Here is a 23418-nt window from a genome sequence, read left to right on the forward strand (position 1 = left end):
AGTTCTCCATCAGAGACTGGTTTATCATCAGAATACCCTACTTTTTCTAATGAATGGTGTGGATATTGATCAAGTTTTGCTAACTAGAGGGCTTTCTTACATTCTGTTTGGTCATCAGTGTCAGAACTTAGTAGAAGGGCACAAAGGATGCATGCTGTGACTGCCTCTTGGGCTAGCTAGCTAATGCTTCACCAGACAATCTATCTAGAGTTGATATGTTGTCATCATTCCATGCTTTGAAATTTCATTAAGTACTTGCCCTCCAAGTTCATGTCCATGCTCTTTTTGTTCACAAAGTGTTTGAACTTGTCTCTCAATCTTAATCAATTAGTTTTACTACATTATTTGTCTCGCTCTTTTATTAAACTTTGCTCAGGTAGTCGCCTTCAGTTCCCACTGAAAAAAAAAAATCTATTTCCTACTTACCATATGTTTTCCCTCAGTGTAGGAGAATGGCAATAGGCATTCAATGGGATTTTTACTTTGAAAAATGGATTGAAGACGCTGATGAATATAATCATATTTGATTGATTTTTTATGATTTGTATTCAACTTTGACTATTGCTTTGGAGTACTTTTAAGGGTTTGCTTGTTATCTTTGGCTCTTCTAGAGAGTTTACATATGATGAAAAGCTGTATTTTGCAAAACATGGAGATGCCGGGGATTGAACACGGGGCCTCATACATGCAAAGCATGCGCTCTACCACTGAGATACATCCCCTATGAGTTGCTATTCTTTTATGCAAAAGTGATTGCAGCTTTACATTTCACTAGAGATTAACTACTTTTCAGTGGTATTAGGAACATCTTAGAGGATGGAAGTATAACCATTATACCATGCTTGACTTCAAGGACTTTATGGTTTTCATGGCTGATGAGAATGCAAGGAGATGCCCATTCCGAACATTGGAATGCTCTTAAAGTACTCCATCAGAGACTGGTTTATCATCAGAATACCCTACTTTTTCTAATGAATGGTGTGGATAGTGAACAAGTTTTGCTTACTAGAGGGCTTTCTTACATTCTGTTTGGTCATCAGTGTCAGAACTTAGTAGAAGGGCACAAAGGATGCATGCTATGACTTCCTCTTGGGTATTGCTATCTAGTGCTTCACCAGACAATCTATCTAGAGTTGATATGTTGTCATCATTCCATGCTTTGAAATTTCATGAAGTGCTTGCCCTCCAAGTTCATGTCCATCCTCTTTTTGTTCACAAAGTGTTTGAACTTGTCTCTCAATCTTAATCAATTAGTTTTACTATATTATTTGTCTCGCTCTTTTATTAAACTTTGCTCAGGTAGTCACCCTCAGTTCCCACTGAAAATAAAAAATCTATTTCCTACTTACCATATGTTTTCCCTCAGTGGAGGAGAATGGCTATAGGCATTCAATGGGAACTTTACTTTGAAAAATGGAATGAAGACGATGTTGAATATAATCATATTTGATTGATTTTTTATGATTTGTATTCAACTTTGACTATTGCTGTAGAGTACTTTTATTGGTTTGCTTGTTATCTGTGGCTCTTCTAGAGAGTTTACATATGGTAAAAAGCTGTATTTTACAAAACATGGAAATGCCGGGGATTGAACCCAGAGCCTCATACATGCAAAGCATGCGCTCTACCACTGAGCTACATCCCCTAAGAGTTGCTATATTTTTATACAAAAGTCATTGCAGCTTTACATTTCACTAGAGATTTACTACTTTTCAGTGTTATTAGGGACATCTTAGAGGATGGAAGTATAACCATTATACCATGCTTGACTTCAAGGACTTTATGGTTTTCATGGCTGATGAGAATGCAAGGAGATTCCCATTCCGAACATTGGAATGCTCTTAAAGTTCTCCATCAGAGACTGGTTTATCATTAGAATACCCTACTTTTTCTAATGAATGGTGTGGATATTGATCAAGTTTTGCTAACTAGAGGGCTTTCTTACATTCTATTTGGTCATCAGTGTCAGAACTTAGTAGAAGGGCACAAAGGATGCATGCTATGACTGCCTCTTGGGCTAGCTGGCTAATGCTTCACCAGACAATCTATCTAGAGTTGATATGTTGTCATCATTCCATGCTTTGAAATTTCATTAAGTGCTTGCCCTCCAAGCCCATGTCCATCCTCTTTATGTTCACAAAGTGTTTGAACTTGTCTCTCAATCTTAATCAATTAGTTTTGCTATATTATTTGTCTCGCTCTTTTATTAAACTTTGCTCGGGTAGTCGCCTTCAGTTCCCACTGAAAATAAAAAATCTATTTCCTACTTACCATATGTTTTACCACAGTGTAGGAGAATGGCAATAGGCATTCAATGGGAACTTTACTTAGAAAAATGGAATGAAGACGATGATGAATATAATCATATTTGATTGATTTTTTATGATTTGTATTCAACTTTGACTATTGCTGTAGAGTACTTTTATTGGTTTGCTTGTTATCTGTTGCTCTTCTAGAGAGTTTACATATGGCAAAAAGCTGTATTTTGCAAAACATGGAGATGCCAGGGATTGAAATCGGGGCCTCATACATGCAAAGCATGCGCTCTACCACTGAGCTACATCCCCTATGAGCTGCTATATTTTTATACAAAAGTGATTGCAGCTTTACATTTCACTAGAGATTTACTACTTTTCAGTGTTATTAGGGACATCTTAGAGGATGGAAGTATAACCATTATACCATGCTTGACTTCATGGACTTTATGGTTTTCATGGCTGATGAGAATGCAAGGAGATGCCCATTCCGAACATTGGAATGCTCTTAAAGTTCTCCATCAGAGACTGGTTTATCATCAGAATACCCTACTTTTTCAAATGAATGGTGTGGATATTGATCAAGTTTTGCTAACTATAGGGCTTTCTTACATTCTGTTTGGTCATCAGTGTCAGAACTTAGTAAAAGGGCACAAAGGATGCCTGCTATGACTGCCTCTTGGGCATTGCTAACTAGTGCTTCACCAGACAATCTATCTAGAGTTGATATGTTGTCAACATTCCATGCTTTGAAATTTCATTAAGTGCTTGCCCTCCAAGCCCATGTCCATCCTCTTTATGTTCACAAAGTGTTTGAACTTGTCTCTCAATCTTAATCAATTAGTTTTGCTATATTATTTGTCTCGCTCTTTTATTAAACTTTGCTCAGGTAGTCGCCCTCTGTTCCCACTGAAAATAAAAAATCTATTTCCTACTTACCATATGTTTTCCCTCAGTGTAGGAGAATGGCAATAGGCATTCAATGGGAACTTTACTTTGAAAATTGCAATGAAGACGATGTTGAATATAATCATATTTGATTGATTTTTTATGATTTGTATTCAACTTTGACTATTGCTGTAGAGTACTTTTATTGGTTTGCTTGTTATCTGTGGCTCTTCTAGAGAGTTTACATATGGTACAAAGCTGTATTTTGTAAAAAATGGAGATTCCGGGGAATGAAACCGGGGTCTCATACATGCAAGGCATGTGCTCTACCACTGAGCTACATCCCCTATGAGCTGCTATATTTTTATACAAAAGTGATTGCAGCTATACATTTCACTAGAGATTTGCTACTTTTCAGTGTTATTAGGGACATCTTAGAGGATGGAAGTATAACCATTATACCATGCTTGACTTCAAGGACTTTATGGTTTTCATGGCTGATGAGAATGCAAGGAGATGCCCATTCCAAACATTGGAATGCTCTTAAAGTTCTCCATCAGAGACTGGTTTATCATCAGAATCCCCTACTTTTTCTAATGAATGGTGTGGATATTGATCAAGTTTTGCTAACTAGAGGGCTTTCTTACATTCTGTTTGGACATCAGTGTCAGAACTTAGTAGAAGGGCACAAAGGATGCATGCTATGACTGCCTCTTGGGCTAGCTGGCTAATGCTTCACCAGACAATCTATCTAGAGTTGATATGTTGTCATCATTCCATGCTTTTAAATTTCATTAAGTCCTTGCCCTCCAAGCCCATGTCCATCCTCTTTTTGTTCACAAAGTGTTTGAACTTGTCTCTCAATCTTAATCAATTAGTTTTGCTCTAACATTTGTCTCGCTCTTTTATTAAACTTTGCTCGGGTAGTCGCCTTCAGTTCCCTCTGAAAATAAAAAATCTATTTCCTACTTACCATATGTTTTCCCTCAGTGTAGGAGAATGGCAATAAGCATTCAATGGGAACTTTACTTTGAAAAATGGAATGAAGACAATGTTGAATATAATCATATTTGATTGATTTTTTATGATTTGTATTCAACTTTGACTATTGCTGTAGAGTACTTTTATTGGTTTGCTTGTTATCTGTGGCTCTTCTAGAGAGTTTACATATGGTAAAAAGCTGTATTTTGCAAAACATGGAGAAGCCAGGGATTGAAACCGGGGCCTCATACATGCAAAGCATGCGCTCTGCCACTGAGCTACATCCCCTATGAGCTGCTATATTTTTATACAAAAGTGATTGCAGCTTTACATTTCACTGGAGATTTACTACTTTTCAGTGTTATTAGGGACATCTTAGAGTATGGAAGTATAACCATTATACCATGCTTGACTTCAAGGACTTTATGGTTTTCATGGCTGATGAGAATGCAAGGAGATGCCCATTCCGAACATTGGAATGCTCTTAAAGTTCTCCATCAGAGACTGGTTTATCATCAGAATACCCTACTTTTTCTAATGAATGGTGTGGATATTGATCAAGTTTTGCTAACTAGAGGGCTTTCTTACATTCTGTTTGGTCATCAGTTTTAGAACTTAGTAGAATGCACAAAGGATGCATGCTATGACTGCCTCTTGGGCTAGCTAGCTAATGCTTCACCAGATAATCTATCTAGAGTTGAAATGTTGTCATCATTCCATGCTTTGAAATATCATTAAGTGCTAGCCCTCCAAGCCATTGTCCGTCGTCTTTTTGTTCACAAAGTGTTTGAACTTGTCTCTCAATCGTAATCAATTAGTTTTGCTATATTATTTGTCTCGCTCTTTTATTAAACTTTGCTCAGGTAGTCGCCCTCTGTTCCCACTGAAAATAAAAAATCTATTTCCTACTTACCATATGTTTTCCCTCAGTGTAGGAGAATGGCAATAGGCATTCAATGGGAACTTTACTTTGAAAATTGCAATGAAGACGATGTTGAATATAATCATATTTGATTGATTTTTTATGATTTGTATTCAACTTTGACTATTGCTGTAGAGTACTTTTATTGGTTTGCTTGTTATCTGTGGCTCTTCTAGAGAGTTTACATATGGTACAAAGCTGTATTTTGTAAAAAATGGAGATTCCGGGGAATGAAACCGGGGTCTCATACATGCAAGGCATGTGCTCTACCACTGAGCTACATCCCCTATGAGCTGCTATATTTTTATACAAAAGTGATTGCAGCTATACATTTCACTAGAGATTTGCTACTTTTCAGTGTTATTAGGGACATCTTAGAGGATGGAAGTATAACCATTATACCATGCTTGACTTCAAGGACTTTATGGTTTTCATGGCTGATGAGAATGCAAGGAGATGCCCATTCCAAACATTGGAATGCTCTTAAAGTTCTCCATCAGAGACTGGTTTATCATCAGAATACCCTACTTTTTCTAATGAATGGTGTGGATATTGATCAAGTTTTGCTAACTAGAGGGCTTTCTTACATTCTGTTTGGTCATCAGTTTTAGAACTTAGTAGAATGCACAAAGGATGCATGCTATGACTGCCTCTTGGGCTAGCTAGCTAATGCTTCACAAGACAATCTATCTAGAGTTGATATGTTGTCATCATTCCATGCTTTGAAATTTCATTAAGTGCTTGCCCTCCAAGCCCATGTCCATCCTCTTTATGTTCACAAAGTGTTTGAACTTGTCTCTCAATCTTAATCAATGAGTTTTGCTATATTATTTGTCTCGCTCTTTTATTAAACTTTGCTCGAGTAGTCGCCTTCAGTTCCCACTGAAAATAAAAAATCTATTTCCTACTTACCATATGTTTTACCACAGTGTAGGAGAATGGAAATAGGCATTCAATGGGAACTTTACTTTGAAAAATGGAATGAAGACGATGTAGATTATAATCATATTTGATTGATTTTTTATGATTTGTATTCAACTTTGACAATTGCTGTAGAGTACTTTTATTGGTTTGCTTGTTATCTTTGGCTCTTCTAGAGAGTTTACATATGGTAAAAAGCTGTATTTTGCAAAACATGGTGATGCCGGGGATTGAACCCGGGGCCTCATACATGCAAAGCATGCGCTCTACCACTGAGCTAAATCCCCTATGAGCTGCTACAATTTTATGCAAAAGTGATTGCAGCTTTACATTTCACTAGAGATTTACTACTTTTCAGTGTTATTAGGGACATCTTAGAGGATGGAAGTATAACCATTATACCATGCTTGACTTCAAGGACTTTATGGTTTTCGTGGCTGATGAGAATGCAAGGAGATGCCCATTCCCAACATTGGAATGCTCTTAAAGTTCTCCATCAGAGACTGGTTTATCATCAGAATACCCTACTTTTTCTAATGAATGGTGTGGATATTGATCAAGTTTTGCTAACTAGAGGGCTTTCTTACATTCTGTTTGGTCATCAGTGTCATATCTTAGTAGAAGGGCTCAAAGGATGCATGCTATGATTGTCTCTTGGGCATTGCTAGCTAATGCTTCAACAGACAATCTATCTAGAGTTGAAATGTTGCCATCATTTCATGCTTTGAAATATAATTAAGTGCTAGCCCTCCAAGCCATTGTCCGTCATCTTTTTGTTCACAAAGTGTTTGAACTTGTCTCTCAATCGTAATCAATTAGTTTTGCTTTATTAGTTGTCTCATTCTTTTATTAAACTTTGCTCGGGTTGTCGCCTTCAGTTCCCACTGTAAATAAAAAATCTATTTCCTACTTACCATATGTTTTCCCTCAGTGTAGGAGAATGGCAATAGGCATTCAATGGGAACTTTACTTTGAAAAATGGAATGAAGACAACGATGAATATAATCATATTTGATAGATTTTTAATGATTTGTATTCAACTTTGACTATTGCTGTAGAGTACGTTTGTTGGTTTGATTGTTATCTTTGGATTTTCTAGAGAGTTTACATATGGTAAAAAGCTGTATTTTGCAAAACAAGGAGATGCCAGGGATTGAACCGTAGGCCTCAAACATGCGAAGCATGCACTCTACCACTGAGCTACATCCCGTATGAGATGCTAATTTTTTATGCACTAGTGCTTGCAGCTTTACATTTCACTAGAGATTTACTACTTTTCAGTGTTATTAGGGATATCTTAGAAGATGGAAGTATAACCATTATACCATGCTTGACTTCATGGACTTTATGGTTTTCATGGCTGATGAGAATGCAAGGAGATGCCCATTCCGAACATTGGAATGCTCTTAAAGTTCTCCATCAGAGACTGGTTTATCATCAGAATACCCTACTTTTTCTAATGAATGGTGTGGATATTGATCAAGTTTTGCTAACTATAGGGCTTTCTTACATTCTGTTTGGTCATCAGTGTCAGAACTTAGTAGAATGGCACAAAGGATGCCTGCTATGACTGCCTCTTGGGCATTGCTAACTAGTGCTTCACCAGACAATCTATCTAGAGTTGATATGTTGTCATCATTCCATGCTTTGAAATTTCATTAAGTGTTGCCCTCCAAGCCCATGTCCATCCTCTTTTTGTTCACAAAGTGTTTGAACTTGTCTCTCAGTCTTAATCAATTAGTTTTGCAATATTATTTGTCTCGCTCTTTTATGAAACTTTGCTCGGGTAGTCGCCTTCAGTTCCCACTGAAAATAAAAAATCTATTTCCTACTTACCATATGTTTTCCCGCAGTGTAGGAGAATGGCAATAGGCATTCAATGGGAACTTTACTTTGAAAAATGGATTGAAGACGATGTTGAATATAATCATATTTGATTGATTTCTTATGATTTGTATTCAACTTTGACTATTGCTGTAGAGTACTTTTATTGGTTTGCTTGTTATCTTTGGCTCTTCTAGAGAGTTTACATATTGTAAAAAGCTATATTTTGCAAAACATGGAGATGCCAGGGATTGAACCCAGGGCCTCATACATGCAAAGCATGCACTCTACCACTGAGCTACATCCCCTATGAGCTGCTATATTTTTATGCAAAAGTGATTGCAGCTTTACATTTTACTAGAGGTTTACTACTTTTCAGTGTTATTATGGACATCTTAGAGGATGGAAGTATAACCATTATACCATGCTTGACTTCAAGGACTTTATGGTTTTCATGGCTGATGAGAATGCAAGGAGATGCCCATTCCGAACATTGGAATGCTCTTAAAGTTCTCCATCAGAGACTGGTTTATCATCAGAATCCGCTACTTTTACTAAAGAATGGTGTGGATATTGATCAAGTTTTGCTAACTAGAGGGATTTCTTACATTCTGTTTGGTCATCAGTGTCAGAACTTAGTAGAAGGCCACAAAGGATGCATGCTATGACTGCCTCTTGGGCTAGCTAGCTAATGCTTCACCAGACAATCTATCTAGAGTTGATATGTTGTCATCATTCCATGCTTTGAAATTTCATTAAGTGCTTGCCCTCCAAGCCCATGTTCATCTTCTTTTTGTTCACAAAGTGTTTGAACTTGTCTCTCAATCTTAATCAATTAATTTTGCTATATTATTTGTCTCGCTATTTTATTAAACTTTGCTAGGGTAGTCGCCTTCAGTTTCCACTGAAAATAAAAAACTATTTCCTACTTACCATATGTTTTCCCACAGTGTAGGAGAATGGCAATAGGCATTCAATGGGAACTTTACTTTGAAAAATGGAATGAAGACGATGATGAATATAATCATATTTGATTGATTTTTTATGATTTGTATTCAACATTGACTATGGCTGTAGAGTACTTTTATTGGTTTGCTTGTTATCTTTGGCTCTTCTAGAGAGTTTACATATGGCAAAAAGCTGTATTCTGCAAATCATGGAGATGCCTGAGATTGAACCAGGGTCCTCATACATGCAATGCATGCGCTCTACCACTGAGCTACATCCCCTATGAGATGCTTTGTTTTTGTGCAGAAGTGATTGCAGCTTTACATTTCACTAGAGATTTACTGCTTTTCAGTTTTATTAGGGACATCTTAGAGGATGGAAGTATAACCATTATACCATGCTTGACTTCAAGGACTTTATGGTTTTCATGGCTGATGAGAATGCAATGAGATCCCCATTCCGAACATTGGAATGCTCTTAAAGTTCTCCATCAGCGACTGGTTTATCATCAGAATCCGCTACTTTTACTAATGAATGGTGTGGATATTGATCGAGTTTTCCTAACTAGAGGGCTTTCTTACATTCTGTTTGGTCATCAGTGTCAGAACTTAGTAGAAGGGCACAAAGGATACATGCGATGACTGCCTCTTGGGCTAGCTAGCTAATGCTTCACCAGACAATCTATCTAGAGTTGATATGTTGTCATCATTCCATACTTTGAAATTTCATTAAGTGCTTGCCCTCCAAGCCCATGTCCATCCTCTTTTTGTTCACAAAGTGTTTGAACTTGTCTCTCAATCTTAATCAATTAGTTTTGCTATAATATTTGTCTCGCTGTTTTATTAAACTTTGCTCAGGTAGTCGCCTTCAGTTCCCACTGAAAATAAAAAATCTATTTCCTACTTACCATATGTTTTCCCTCAGTGTAGGAGAATGGCAATAGGCATACAATGGGAACTTTACTTTGAAAAATGGAATGAAGACGATGATGAATATAATCATATTTGATTGATTTTTTATGATTTGTATTCAATTTTGACTATTGCTGTAGAGTACTTTTATTGATTTGCTTGTTATCTTTGGCTCTTCTAGAGAGTTTACATATGGTAAAAAGCTGTATTTTGCAAAACATGGAGATGCCGGGGATTGGAAAGCATGCGCTCTACCACTGAGCTACATCCCCTATGAGCTGCTATGTTTTTATGCACAAGTGATTGCAGCTTTACATTTCACTAGAGATTTACTACTTTTCAGTGTTATTAGGGACATCTTAGAGGATGGAAGTATAACCATTATAACATGCTTAACTGCAAGGACTTTATGGTTTTCGTGGCTGATGTGAATGCAAGGAGATGCCCATTCCGAACATTGGAATGCTCTTAAAGTTCTCCATCAGAGACTGGTTTATCATCAGAATACCCTACTTTTTCTAATGAATGGTGTGGATATTGATCAAGTTTTGCTAACTAGAGGGCAATCTTACATTCTGTTTTGTCATCAGTGTCAGAACTTAGTAGAAGGGAACAAAGGATGCATGCTATGACTGCCTCTTGGGCTAGCTAGCTAATGCTTCACCAGACAATCTATATAGAGTTGATATGTTGTCATCATTCCATGCTTTGAAATTTCATTAAGTGTTGCCCTCCAAGCCCATGTCCATCCTCTTTTTGTTCACAAAGTGTTTGAACTTGTCTCTCAGTCTTAATCAATTAGTTTTGCAATATTATTTGTCTCGCTCTTTTATGAAACTTTGCTCGGGTAGTCGCCTTCAGTTCCCACTGAAAATAAAAAATCTATTTCCTACTTACCATATGTTTTCCCACAGTGTAGGAGAATGGCAATAGGCATTCAATGGGAACTTTACTTTGAAAAATGGAATGAAGACGATGTTGAATATAATCATATTTGATTGATTTCTTATGATTTGTATTCAACTTTGACTATTGCTGTAGAGAACTTTTATTGGTTTGCTTGTTATCTTTGGCTCTTCTAGAGAGTTTACATATTGTAAAAAGCTATATTTTGCAAAACATGGAGATGCCAGGGATTGAACCCGGGGCCTCATACATGCAAAGCATGCGCTCTACCACTGAGCTACATCCCCTATGAGCTGCTATATTTTTATGCAAAAGTGATTGCAGCTTTACATTTCACTAGAGGTTTACTACTTTTCAGTGTTATTATGGACATCTTAGAGGATGGAAGTATAACCATTATACCATGCTTGACTTAAAGGACTTTATGGTTTTCATGGCTGATGAGAATGCAAGGAGATGCCCATTCCGAACATTGGAATGCTCTTAAAGTTCTCCATCAGAGACTGGTTTATCATCAGAATCCCCTACTTTTTCTAATGAATGGTGTGGATATTGATCAAGTTTTGCTAACTAGAGGGCTTTCTTACATTCTGTTTGGTCATCAGTGTCAGAACTTAGTAGAAGGGCACAAAGGATACATGCTATGACTGCCTCTTGGGCTAGCTAGCTAATGCTTCACAAGACAATCTATCTAGAGTTGATATGTTGTCATCATTCCATGCTTTGAAATTTCATTAAGTGCTTGCCCTCCAAGCCCATGTCCATCCTCTTTATGTTCACAAAGTGTTTGAACTTGTCTCTCAATCTTAATCAATGAGTTTTGCTATATTATTTGTCTCGCTCTTTTATTAAACTTTGCTCGAGTAGTCGCCTTCAGTTCCCACTGAAAATAAAAAATCTATTTCCTACTTACCATATGTTTTACCACAGTGTAGGAGAATGGAAATAGGCATTCAATGGGAACTTTACTTTGAAAAATGGAATGAAGACGATGTAGATTATAATCATATTTGATTGATTTTTTATGATTTGTATTCAACTTTGACAATTGCTGTAGAGTACTTTTATTGGTTTGCTTGTTATCTTTGGCTCTTCTAGAGAGTTTACATATGGTAAAAAGCTGTATTTTGCAAAACATGTTGATGCCGGGGATTGAACCTGGGGCCTCATACATGCAAAGCATGCGCTCTACCACTGAGCTACATCCCCTATGAGCTGCTACAATTTTATGCAAAAGTGATTGCAGCTTTACATTTCACTAGAGATTTACTACTTTTCAGTGTTATTAGGGACATCTTAGAGGATGGAAGTATAACCATTATACCATGCTTGACTTCAAGGACTTTATGGTTTTCGTGGCTGATGAGAATGCAAGGAGATGCCCATTCCCAACATTGGAATGCTCTTAAAGTTCTCCATCAGAGACTGGTTTATCATCAGAATACCCTACTTTTTCTAATGAATGGTGTGGATATTGATCAAGTTTTGCTAACTAGAGGGCTTTCTTACATTCTGTTTGGTCATCAGTGTCATATCTTAGTAGAAGGGCTCAAAGGATGCATGCTATGATTGTCTCTTGGGCTTTGCTAGCTAATGCTTCAACAGACAATCTATCTAGAGTTGAAATGTTGTCATCATTCCATGCTTTGAAATATCATTAAGTGCTAGCCCTCCAAGCCATTGTCCGTCGTCTTTTTGTTCACAAAGTGTTTGAACTTGTCTCTAAATCGTAATCAATTAGTTTTGCTTTATTAGTTGTCTCATTCTTTTATTAAACTTTGCTCGGGTTGTCGCCTTCAGTTCCCACTGTAAATAAAAAATCTATTTCCTACTTACCATATGTTTTCCCTCAGTGTAGGAGAATGGCAATAGGCATTCAATGGGAACTTTACTTTGAAAAATGGAATGAAGACAACGATGAATATAATCATATTTGATAGATTTTTAATGATTTGTATTCAACTTTGACTATTGCTGTAGAGTACGTTTGTTGGTTTGATTGTTATCTTTGGATTTTCTAGAGAGTTTACATATGGTAAAAAGCTGTATTTTGCAAAACAAGGAGATGCCAGGGATTGAACCCAGGGCCTCATACATGCAAAGCATGCGCTCTACCACTGAGCTACATCCCCTATGAGCAGCTATATTTTTATGCAAAAGTTATTGCAGCTTTACATTTCACTTGAGGTTTACTACTTTTCAGTGTTATTATGGACATCTTAGAGGATGGAAGTATAACCATTATACCATGCTTGACTTAAAGGACTTTATGGTTTTCATGGCTGATGAGAATGCAAGGAGATGCCCATTCCGAACATTGGAATGCTCTTAAAGTTCTCCATCACAGACTGGTTTTATCATCAGAATCCCCTACTTTTTCTAATGAATGGTGTGGATATTGATAAAGTTTTGCTAACTAGAGGGCTTTCTTACATTCTGTTTGGTCATCAGTGTCAGAACTTAGTAGAAGGGCACAAAGGATGCATGCTATGACTGCCTCTTGGGCTAGCTAGCTAATGCTTCACCAGACAATCTATCTAGAGTTGATATGTTGTCATCATGCCATGCTTTGAAATTTCATTAAGTGCTTGCCCTTCAAGCCCATGTCCATCCACTTTATGTTCACAAAGTGTTTGAACTTGTCTCTCAATCTTAATCAATGAGTTTTGCTATATTATTTGTCTCGCTCTTTTATTAAACTTTGCTCGAGTAGTCGCCTTCAGTTCCCACTGAAAATAAAAAATCTATTTCCTACTTACCATATGTTTTACCACAGTGTAGGAGAATGGAAATAGGCATTCAATGGGAACTTTACTTTGAAAAATGGAATGAAGACGATGTAGAATATAATCATATTTGATTGATTTTTTATGATTTGTATTCAACTTTGACTATTGCTGTAGAGTACTTTTATTGGTTTGCTTGTTATCTTTGGCTCTTCTAGAGAGTTTAAATATAGTAAAAAGCTGTATTTTGCAAAACATGAGATGCCGGGGATTGAACCCGGGGCCTCATACATGCAAAGCATGCGCTCTACCACTGAGCTACATCCCCTATGAGCTGCTACAGTTTTATGCAAAAGTGATTGCAGCTTTACATTTCACTAGAGATTTACTACTTTTGAGTGTTATTAGGGACATCTTAGAGGATGGAAGTATAACCATTATACCATGCTTGACTTCAAGGACTTTATGGTTTTCGTGGCTGAAGAGACTGCAAGGAGATGCCCATTCCCAACATTGGAATGCTCTTAAAGTTCTCCATCAGAGACTGGTTTATCATCAGAATACCCTACTTTTTCTAATGAATGGTGTGGATATTGATCAAGTTTTGCTAACTGGAGGGCTTTCTTACATTCTGTTTGGTCATCAGTGTCATATCTTAGTAGAAGGGCTCAAAGGAAGCATGCTTTGAATGTCTCTTGGGCATTGCTAGCTAATGCTTCAACAGACAATCTATCTAGAGTTGAAATGTTGTCATCATTCCATGCTTTGAAATATCATTAAGTGCTAGCCCTCCAAGCCATTGTCCGTCCTCTTTTTGTTCACAAAGTGTTTGAACTTGTCTCTCAATCTTAATCAATTAGTTTTGCTTTATTATTTGTCTCATTATTTTATTAAACTTTGCTCGGGTTGTCGCCTTCAGTTCCCACTGAAAATAAAAAATCTATTTCCTACTTACCATATGTTTTCCCTCAGTGTAGGAGAATGGCAATAGGCATTCAAAGGGAACTTTACTTTGAAAAATGGAATGAAGACAACGATGAATATAATCATATTTGATAGATTTTTAATGATTTGTATTCAACTTTGACTATTGCTGTAGAGTACGTTTGTTGGTTTGATTGTTATCTTTGGATTTTGTAGAGAGTTTGCATATGGTAAAAAGCTGTATTTTGCAAAACATGGAGATGCCAGGGATTGAACCAGAGGCCTCATACATGCGAAGCATGCTCTCTACCACTGAGCTACATCCCCTATGAGCTGCTCTGTTCTTATGCACAAGTGATTGCAGCTTTACATTTAACTAGAGATTTACTACTTTTCAGTGTTATTAGGGATATCTTAGTGGATGGAAGGATAACCATTATACCAATCTTGACTTCGAGGACTTTATTGTTTTCATGGCTGGTGAGAATGCAAGTAGATGCCCATTCCGAACATTGTAATGCTCTTAAAGTTCTCCATCAGAGACTGGTTTATCATCAGAATCCCCTACTTTTACTAATGAATGGTGTGGATATTGATCAAGTTTTGATAACTAGAGGGATTTCTTATATTCTGTTTGGTCATCAGTGTCAGAACTTAGTAGAAGGTCACAAAGGATGCATGCTATGACTGCCTCTTGGGCTTGCTAGCTAATGCTTCACCAGACAATCTATCTAGAGTTGATATGTTGTCATCATTCCATGCTTTGAAATTTCATTAAGTGCTTGCCCTCCAAGCCCATGTTCATCTTCTTTTTGTTCACAAAGTGTTTGAACTTGTCTCTCAATCTTAATCAATTAGTTTTGCTATATTATTTGTCTCGCTCTTTTATTAAACTTTGCTAGGGTGGTCGCCTTCAGTTTCCACTGAAAATAAAAAATCTATTTCCTACTTGCCATATGTTTTCCCACAGTGTAGGAGAATGGCAATAGGCATTCAATGGGAACTTTACTTTGAAAAATGGAATGAAGACGATGATGAATATAATCATATTTGATTGATTTTTTATGATTTGTATTCAACTTTGACTATTGCTGTAGAGTACTTTTATTGGTTTGCTTATTATCTTTGGCTCTTCTAGAGAGTTTACATATGGCTAAAAGTTGTGTTTTGCAAATCATGGAGATGCATGAGATTGAACCAGGGTCCTCATACATGCAATGCATGCGCTCTACCACTGAGCTACATCCCATATGAGATGTTTTCTTTTTTTGTGCACAAATGATTGCAGCTTTACATTTCACTAGAGATTTACTACTTCTCAGTTTTATTAGGGACATCTTAGAGGATGGAAGTATAACCATTATACCATGCTTGACTTCAAGGACTTTATGGTTTTCATGGCTGATGAGAATGCAATGAGATCCCCATTCCGAACATTGGAATGCTCTTAAAGTTCTCCATCAGAGACTGGTTTATCATCAGAATAACCTACTTTTTCTAATGAATGGTGTGGATATTGATCAAGTTTTGCTAACTAGAGGGCAATCTTACATTCTGTTTTGTCATCAGTGTCAGAACTTAGTAGAAGGGAACAAAGGATGCATGCTATGACTGCCTCTTGGGCTAGCTAGCTAATGCTTCACCAGACAATCTATCTAGAGTTGATATGTTGTCATCATTCCATGCTTTGAAATTTCATTAAGTGTTGCCCTCCAAGCCCATGTCCATCCTCTTTTTGTTCACAAAGTGTTTGAACTTGTCTCTCAGTCTTAATCAATTAGTTTTGCAATATTATTTGTCTCGCTCTTTTATGAAACTTTGCTCGGTTAGTCTCCTTCAGTTCCCACTGAAAATAAAAAATCTATTTACTACTTACCATATGTTTTCCCACAGTGTAGGAGAATGGCAATAGGCATTCAATGGGAACTTTACTTTGAAAAATGGAATGAAGACGATGATGAATATAATCAAATTTGATTGATTATTTATGATTTGTATTCAACTTCGACTATTGCTGTAGAGTACTTTTATTGGTTTGCTTGTTATCTTTGGCTCTTCTAGAGAGTTTACATATGGTAAAATGCTGTATTTTGCAAAACATGGAAATGCCGGGGATTGAACCCGGGGTCTCATACATGCAAAGCATGCGCTCTACCACTGAGCTACATCCCCTATGAGCTGCAATGTTTTTATGCACAAGTGATTGCAGCTTTACATTTCACTAGAGATTTACTACTTTTCAGTGTTATTAGGGATATCTTAGTGGATGGAAGGATAACCATTATACCATGCTTGACTTCGAGGACTTTATGGTTTTCATGGCTGATGAGAATGCAAGTAGATGCCCATTCCGAACATTGGAATGCTCTTAAAATTCTCCATCAGAGACTGGTTTATCATCAGAATCCCCTACTTTTACTAATGAATGGTGTGGATATTGATCAAGTTTTGCTAACTAGAGGGATGTCTTACATTCTGTTTGGTCATCAGTGTCATATCTTAGAAGAAGGGCACAAAGGATGCATGCTATGAATGTCTCTTGGGCATTGCTAGCTAATGCTCCACCAGACAATCTATCTAGAGTTGATATGTTGTCATCATTCAATGCTTTGATATATCATTAAGTGCTTGCCCTCCAAGCCCATGTTCATCTTCTTTTTGTTCACAAAGTGTTTGAACTTGTCTCTCAATCTTAATCAATTAGTTTTGCTATATTATTTGTCTCGCTCTTTTATTAAACTTTTCTCGGGTAGTCGCCTTCAGTTTCCACTGAAAATAAAAAATCTTTTTCCTACTTGCCATATGTTTTCCCTCAGTGTAGGAGAATGGCAATAGGCATTCAATGGGAACTTTACTTTGAAAAATGGAATGAAGACGATGATGAATATAATCATATTTGATAGATTTTTTATGATTTGTATTCAGTTTTGACTATTGCTGTAGAGTACTTTTATTGGTTTGCTTGTTATCTTTGGCTCTGTCATATGGTAAAATGCTGTATTTTGCAAAACATGGAGATGCCAGGGATTGAACCCGAGGCCTCATACATGCGAAGCATGCACTCTACCACCGAGCTACATCCCCTATGAGCTGCTATGTTTTTATGCACAAGTGATTGCAGCTTCACATTTCACTAGAGATTTACTACTTTTCAGTGTTATTAGGGATATCTTAGTGGATGGAAGGATAACCATTATACCATGCTTGACTTCGAGGACTTTATGGTTTTCATGGCTGATGAGAATGCATGTAGATGCCCATTCCGAACATTGTAATGCTCTTAAACTTCTCCTTCAGAGACTGGTTTATCATCAGAATCCCCTACTTTTACTAATGAATGGTGTGGATATTGATCAAGTTTTGCTAACTAGAGGGATGTCTTACATTCTGTTGGTTATCAGTGTCATATCTTAGAAGAAGGGCACAAAGGATGCATGCTATGAATGTCTCTTGGGCATTGCTAGCTAATGCTTCACCAGACAATCTATCTAGAGTTGATATGTTGTCATCATTCAATGCTTTGATATATCATTAAGTGCTTGCCCTCCAAGCCCATGTCCATCCTCTTTTTGTTCCAAGAGTGTTTGATCTTGTCTCTCAATGTTAATCAATGTTTTGCTATATTATTTGTCTCGCTCTTTTATTAAACTTTGCTCGGGTAGTCGCCTTCAGTTCCCACTGAAAATAAAAAATCTAATTCCTACTTACCATAATTTTTACCTCAGTGTAGGAGAATGGCAATAGGTATTCAATTTGAACTTAACTTTGAAAAATGGAATGAAGAAGATGAATATAATCATATTTGATTAATTTTTTATGATTTGTATTCAACTTTGACTATTGCTGTAGAGTACTTTTATTGGTTTGCTTCTTATCTTTTGCTCTTCTAGAGAGTTTACATATGGGAAAAGCTGTATTTTTCCAATCATGGAGATACCGGGTATTGAACCTGAGGCCTCATACATGCAAAGCATGCGCTCTACCACTGAGATACATCCCCTATGAGCTGCTTTATTCTTATGCACAAGTGATAGCAGCTTCACATTTCACTAGAGATTTACTACTTTTCAGTGTTATTAGGGACATCTTAGAGGATGGAAGGATGACCATTATACCATGCTGGACTTCAAGAACTTTATGGTTTCCTAGGCTGATGAGAATGCAAGAAGATGCCCATTCCGAACATTGGAATGCTTTAAACTTCTCCATCAGAGATGGGTTTATCATCAGAAACCCCTACTTTAACTAATGAATGGTGTGGATATTGATCAAGTTTTGCTAACTAGAGGGATTTCTTACATTCTGTTTGGTCATCAGTGTCAGAACTTAGTAGTAGGGCACAAAGGATGCATGCTATGACTGCCTCTTGGGCTTGCTAGCTAATGCTTCACCAGACAATTTATCTAGAGTTGATATGTTGTCATCATTCCATGCTTTGAAATTTCATTAAGTGCTTGCCCTCCAAGCCCATGTTCATCCTCTTTTTGTTCACAAAGTGTTTGAACTTGTCTCTCAATCTTAATCAATTAGTTTTGCTATATTATTTGTCTCGCTCTTTTATTAAACTTTGCTCGGGTAGTCGCCTTCAGTTCCCACTGAGAATAAAAAATCTATTTCCTACTTACCATATGTTTTCCCACAGTTTATGAGAATGGCAATAGGTATTCAATGGGAACTTTACTTTGAAAAATGGAATGGAGATGATGTTGAATATAATCATATTTGATTGATTTTTTATGTTTTGTGTTCAACTATGGCTATTGCTGTAGAGTACTTTTATTGGTTTGCTTGTTATCTGTGGCTCTTCTAGAGAGTTTACATATGGTATAAAGCTGTATTTTGCAAAACATGGAGATACCAGGAATTGAACCCTGGGCCTCATACATGCAAAGCATGCTCTCTGCTTCTGAGCTACATCCCTTATGAGACGCTATTTTCTCATACACAAGTGATTGCAGCTTTACATTTCACTAGAGATTTACTACTTTTCAGTGTTATTAGCGATATCTTAGAAGATGGAAGTATAACCATTATACCATGCTTGACTTCAAGGACTTTATGGATTTCATGGCTGATGAGAATGCAAGTAGATGCCCATTCCAAACATTGGAATGCTCTTAAAGTTCTAAATCAGAGACTGGTTTATCATCAGAATCCCCTACTTTTACTAATGAATGGTGTGGATATTGATCAAGTTTTGCTAACTAGAGGGCTTTCTTACATTCTGTTTGGTCATCAGTGTCAGAACTTAGTAGAAGGGCACAAAGGATGCATGCTATGACTGCCTCTTGGGCTAGCTAGCTAATGCTTCACTAGGCAATCTATCTAGAGTTGATATGTTGTCATCATTCCATGCTTTGAAATTTCATTAAGTGCTTGCCCTCCAAGCCCATGTCCATCCTCTTTTTGTTCACAAAGTGTTTGAACTTTTCTCTCAATCTTAATCAATTAGTTTTGCTATATTATTTGTCTCGCTCTTTTATTAAACTTTACTCGGGTAGTCGCCTTCAGTTCCCACTGAAAATAAAAAATATATTTCCTACTTACCATATGTTTTCCCACAGTGTAGGAGAATGGCAATAGGCATTCAATGGGAACTTTACTTTGAAAAATGGAATGAAGATGATGTTGAATATAATCATATTTGATTGATTTTTTATGATTTGTGTTCAACTTTGGCTATTACTGTAGAGTACTTTTATTGGTTTGCTTGTTATCTGTGGCTCTTCTAGAGAGTTTACATATGGTAAAAAGCTGTATTTTGCAAAACATGGAGATGCCAGGGATTGAACCCGGTGCCTCATACATGCAAAGCATGCGCTCTACCACTGAGATACATCCCTTATGAGATGCTATTTTCTTATACACAAGTGATTGCAGCTTTACATTTCAGTAGAGATTTACTACTTTTCAGTGTTATTAGGGATATCTTAGAAGATGGAAGTATAACCATTATACCATGCTTGACTTCAAGGACTTTATGGTTTTCATGGCTGATGAGAATGCAAGTAGATGCCCATTCCGAACATTGGAATGCTCTTAAAGTTCTCCATCAGAGACTGGTTTATCATCAGAATCCCCTACTTTTACTAATGAATTGTGTGGATATTAATCAAGTTTTCCTAACTAGAGGGCTTTCTTACATTCTGTTTGGTCATCAGTGTTTGAACTTAGTAGAAGGGCACAAACGATGCATACTGTATTTGCCTCTTGGGCATTGCTAGCTAATGCTTCACCAGATAATCTATCTAAAGTTGATATGTTGTCATCATTCCATGCTTTGAAATTTCATTAAGTGCTTGCCCTCCAAGCCCATGTCCATCCCCTTTTTGGTCACAAAGTGTTTGAACTTGTCTCTCAATCTTAATCAATTAGTTTTGCTATATTATTTATCTTGTTCTTTTATTAAACTTTGCTCGGGTAGTCGCCTTCAGTTCCCACTGAAAATAAACAATCTATTTCCTACTTACCATATGTTTTCCTTCAGTGTAGGAGAATGGCAATAGGCATTCAATGGGAACTTTACTTTGAAAAATGGAATGAAGACGATGTTGAATATAATCATATTTGATTGATTTTTTATGATTTGTGTTCAACTTTGGCTATTGCTGTAGAGTACTTTTATTGGTTTGCTTGTTATCTGTGGCTCTTCTAGAGAGTTTACATTTTGTAAAAAGCTGTATTTTGCAAAACATGGAGATGCCAGGGATTGAACCCCAGGCCCCATACATGCAAAGCATGAGATCTACCACTGGGCTACATCCCCTATGAGCTGCTATTTTCTTATGCACAAGTGATTGCAGCTTTACATTTCACAAGAGATTTACTACTTTTCAGTGTTATTAGGGACATCTTAGAGGATGGAAGGATAACCATTATACCATGCTGGACTTCAAGGACTTCATGGTTTCCATGGCTGATGAGAATGCAAGTAGATGCCCATTCCAAACTTTGGAATGCTCTTAAAGTTCTCCATCAGACACTGGTTTATCATCAGAATCCCCTACTTTTACTACTGAATGGTGTTGATATTGATCAAGTTTTGCTAACTAGAGGGCTTTCTTACTTTCTGTTTGGTCATCAGTGTCAGAACTTAGTAGAAGGGCACAAAGGATGCATGCTATGACTGCATCTTGGGCTAGCTAGCTAATGCTTCACCAGACAATCTATCTAGAGTTGATATGTTGTCATCATTCCATGCTTTGAAATTTCATTAAGTGCTTGCCCTCCAAGCCCATGTCCATCCTCTTTTTGTTCACAAAGTGTTTGAACTTGTCTCTCAATCTTAATCAATTAGTTTTGCTATATTATTTGTCTCGCTCTTTTATTAAACTTTGCTCGGGTAGTCGCCTTCAGTTCAGACTGATAATAAAAAATCTATTTCCTACTTACCATATGTTTTCCCACAGTGTAGGAGAATGGCAATAGGCATTCAATGGGAACTTTACTTTGAAAAATGGAATGAAGATGATGTTGAATATAATCATATTTGATTGATTTTTTATGATTTGTGTTCAACTTTGGCTATTACTGTAGAGTACTTTTATTGGTTTGCTTGTTATCTGTGGCTCTTCTAGAGAGTTTACATATTGTAAAAATCTGTGTTTTGCAAAACATGGAGATGGCAGGGATTGAACCCAGGGCCTCATACATGCAAAGCATGCGCTCTACCACTGAGCAACATCCCTTATGAGATGTTATTTTTTTATGCACAAGTGATTGCAGCTTTACATTTCACTAGAGATTTACTACTTTTCAGTTTTATTAGGGACATCTTAGAGGATGGAAGTATAACCATTATACCATGCTTGACTTCAAGGACTTTATAGTTTTCATAGCTGATGAGAATGCAATGAGATCCCCATTGCGAACAATGGAATGCTCTTAAAGTTCTACATCAGAGACTGGTTTATCATCATAATCCCCTACTTTTACTAATGATTGGTGTGGATATTAATCAAGTTTTCCTAACTAGAGGGCTTTCTTACATTCTGTTTGGTCATCAGAGTCAGAACTTAGTAGAAGGGCACAAAGGATGCATGCTGTATTTGCCTCTTGGGTATTGCAAGCTAATGCTTCACCAGATAATCTATCTAAAGTTGATATGTTGTCATCATTCCATGCTTTGAAATTTCATTAAGTGCTTGCCCTCCAAGCCCATGTCCATCCTCATTTTGTTCACAAAGTGTTTGAACTTGTCTCTCAATTTTAATCAATTAGTTTTGCTATATTATTTATCTCGCTCTTTTATTAAACTTTGCTCGGATAGTCGCCTTCAGTTCCCACTGAAAATAAACAATCTATTTCCTACTTACCATATGTTTTCCTTCAGTGTAGGAGAATGGCAATAGGCATTCAATGGGAACTTTACTTTGAAAAATGGAATGAAGACGATGTTGAATATAATCATATTTGATTGATTTTTTATGATTTGTGTTCAACTTTGGCTATTGCTGTAGAGTACTTTTATTGGTTTGCTTGTTATCTGTGATTCTGCTAGAGTGTTTACATATTGTAAAAAGCTGTATTTTGCAAAACATGGAGATGCCTCATACATGCAAAGCATGCGCTCTACCACTGAGCTACATCCCTTATGAGATGTTATTTTTTTATGCACAAGTGATTGCAGCTTTACATTTCACTAGAGATTTACTACTTTTCAGTTTTATTAGGGACATCTTAGAGGATGGAAGTATAACCATTATACCATGCTTGACTTCAAGGACTTTATAGTTTTCATAGCTGATGAGAATGCAATGAGATCCCCATTGCGAACAATGGAATGCTCTTAAAGTTCTCCATCAGAGACTGGTTTATCATCAGAATCCCCTACTTTTACTAATGAATGGTTTGGATATTGATCAAGTTTTGCTAACTAGAGAGCTTTCTTACATTCTGTTTGGTCATCAGTGTCAGAACTTAGTAGAAGGGCACAAAGGATGCATGCTATGACTGCCTCTTGGGCTAGTTAGCTAATGCTTCACTAGGCAATCTATCTAGAGTTGATATGTTGTCATCATTCCATGCTTTGAAATTTCATTAAGTGCTTGCCCTCCAAGCCCATGTCCATCCTCTTTTTGTTCACAAAGTGTTTGAACTTGTCTCTCAATCTTAATCAATTAGTTTTGCTATATTATTAGTCTCGCTCTTTCATTAAACTTTGCTTGGGTAGTTGTCATCAATTCCCACTGAAAATAAAATATCTATTTCCT

At 36.9% G+C, this 23418-nt stretch overlaps 12 non-coding genes across 12 annotated transcripts; all 12 read right to left on the reverse strand.

Moving 5' to 3' along the window:
* Positions 1-650: 650 nt before the first annotated feature.
* Positions 651-722, reverse strand: TRNAA-UGC (transfer RNA alanine (anticodon UGC)). The gene has a single exon. It is a non-coding gene; the product is annotated as a tRNA-Ala (tRNA).
* An 851-nt stretch (positions 723-1573) lies between these two features.
* Positions 1574-1645, reverse strand: TRNAA-UGC (transfer RNA alanine (anticodon UGC)). Its single transcript has one exon. It is a non-coding gene; the product is annotated as a tRNA-Ala (tRNA).
* An 850-nt stretch (positions 1646-2495) lies between these two features.
* TRNAA-UGC (transfer RNA alanine (anticodon UGC)) lies at positions 2496-2567 on the reverse strand. The gene has a single exon. It is a non-coding gene; the product is annotated as a tRNA-Ala (tRNA).
* Positions 2568-4340: 1773 nt separating this feature from the next.
* TRNAA-UGC (transfer RNA alanine (anticodon UGC)) lies at positions 4341-4412 on the reverse strand. Its single transcript has one exon. It is a non-coding gene; the product is annotated as a tRNA-Ala (tRNA).
* Positions 4413-6182: 1770 nt separating this feature from the next.
* Positions 6183-6254, reverse strand: TRNAA-UGC (transfer RNA alanine (anticodon UGC)). The gene has a single exon. It is a non-coding gene; the product is annotated as a tRNA-Ala (tRNA).
* A 1773-nt stretch (positions 6255-8027) lies between these two features.
* On the reverse strand, positions 8028-8099 carry TRNAA-UGC (transfer RNA alanine (anticodon UGC)). Its single transcript has one exon. It is a non-coding gene; the product is annotated as a tRNA-Ala (tRNA).
* An 849-nt stretch (positions 8100-8948) lies between these two features.
* On the reverse strand, positions 8949-9020 carry TRNAA-UGC (transfer RNA alanine (anticodon UGC)). Its single transcript has one exon. It is a non-coding gene; the product is annotated as a tRNA-Ala (tRNA).
* Positions 9021-10771: 1751 nt separating this feature from the next.
* On the reverse strand, positions 10772-10843 carry TRNAA-UGC (transfer RNA alanine (anticodon UGC)). Its single transcript has one exon. It is a non-coding gene; the product is annotated as a tRNA-Ala (tRNA).
* An 850-nt stretch (positions 10844-11693) lies between these two features.
* Positions 11694-11764, reverse strand: TRNAA-UGC (transfer RNA alanine (anticodon UGC)). The gene has a single exon. It is a non-coding gene; the product is annotated as a tRNA-Ala (tRNA).
* Positions 11765-12616: 852 nt separating this feature from the next.
* On the reverse strand, positions 12617-12688 carry TRNAA-UGC (transfer RNA alanine (anticodon UGC)). The gene has a single exon. It is a non-coding gene; the product is annotated as a tRNA-Ala (tRNA).
* An 850-nt stretch (positions 12689-13538) lies between these two features.
* Positions 13539-13610, reverse strand: TRNAA-UGC (transfer RNA alanine (anticodon UGC)). The gene has a single exon. It is a non-coding gene; the product is annotated as a tRNA-Ala (tRNA).
* A 2696-nt stretch (positions 13611-16306) lies between these two features.
* TRNAA-UGC (transfer RNA alanine (anticodon UGC)) lies at positions 16307-16378 on the reverse strand. The gene has a single exon. It is a non-coding gene; the product is annotated as a tRNA-Ala (tRNA).
* Between the last annotated feature and the right edge of the window lie 7040 nt (positions 16379-23418).

Source organism: Taudactylus pleione, unplaced genomic scaffold (assembly GCF_031769625.1).
Source record: "Taudactylus pleione unplaced genomic scaffold, aTauple2 ptg000070l, whole genome shotgun sequence".
NCBI lineage: Eukaryota > Metazoa > Chordata > Amphibia > Anura > Myobatrachidae > Taudactylus > Taudactylus pleione.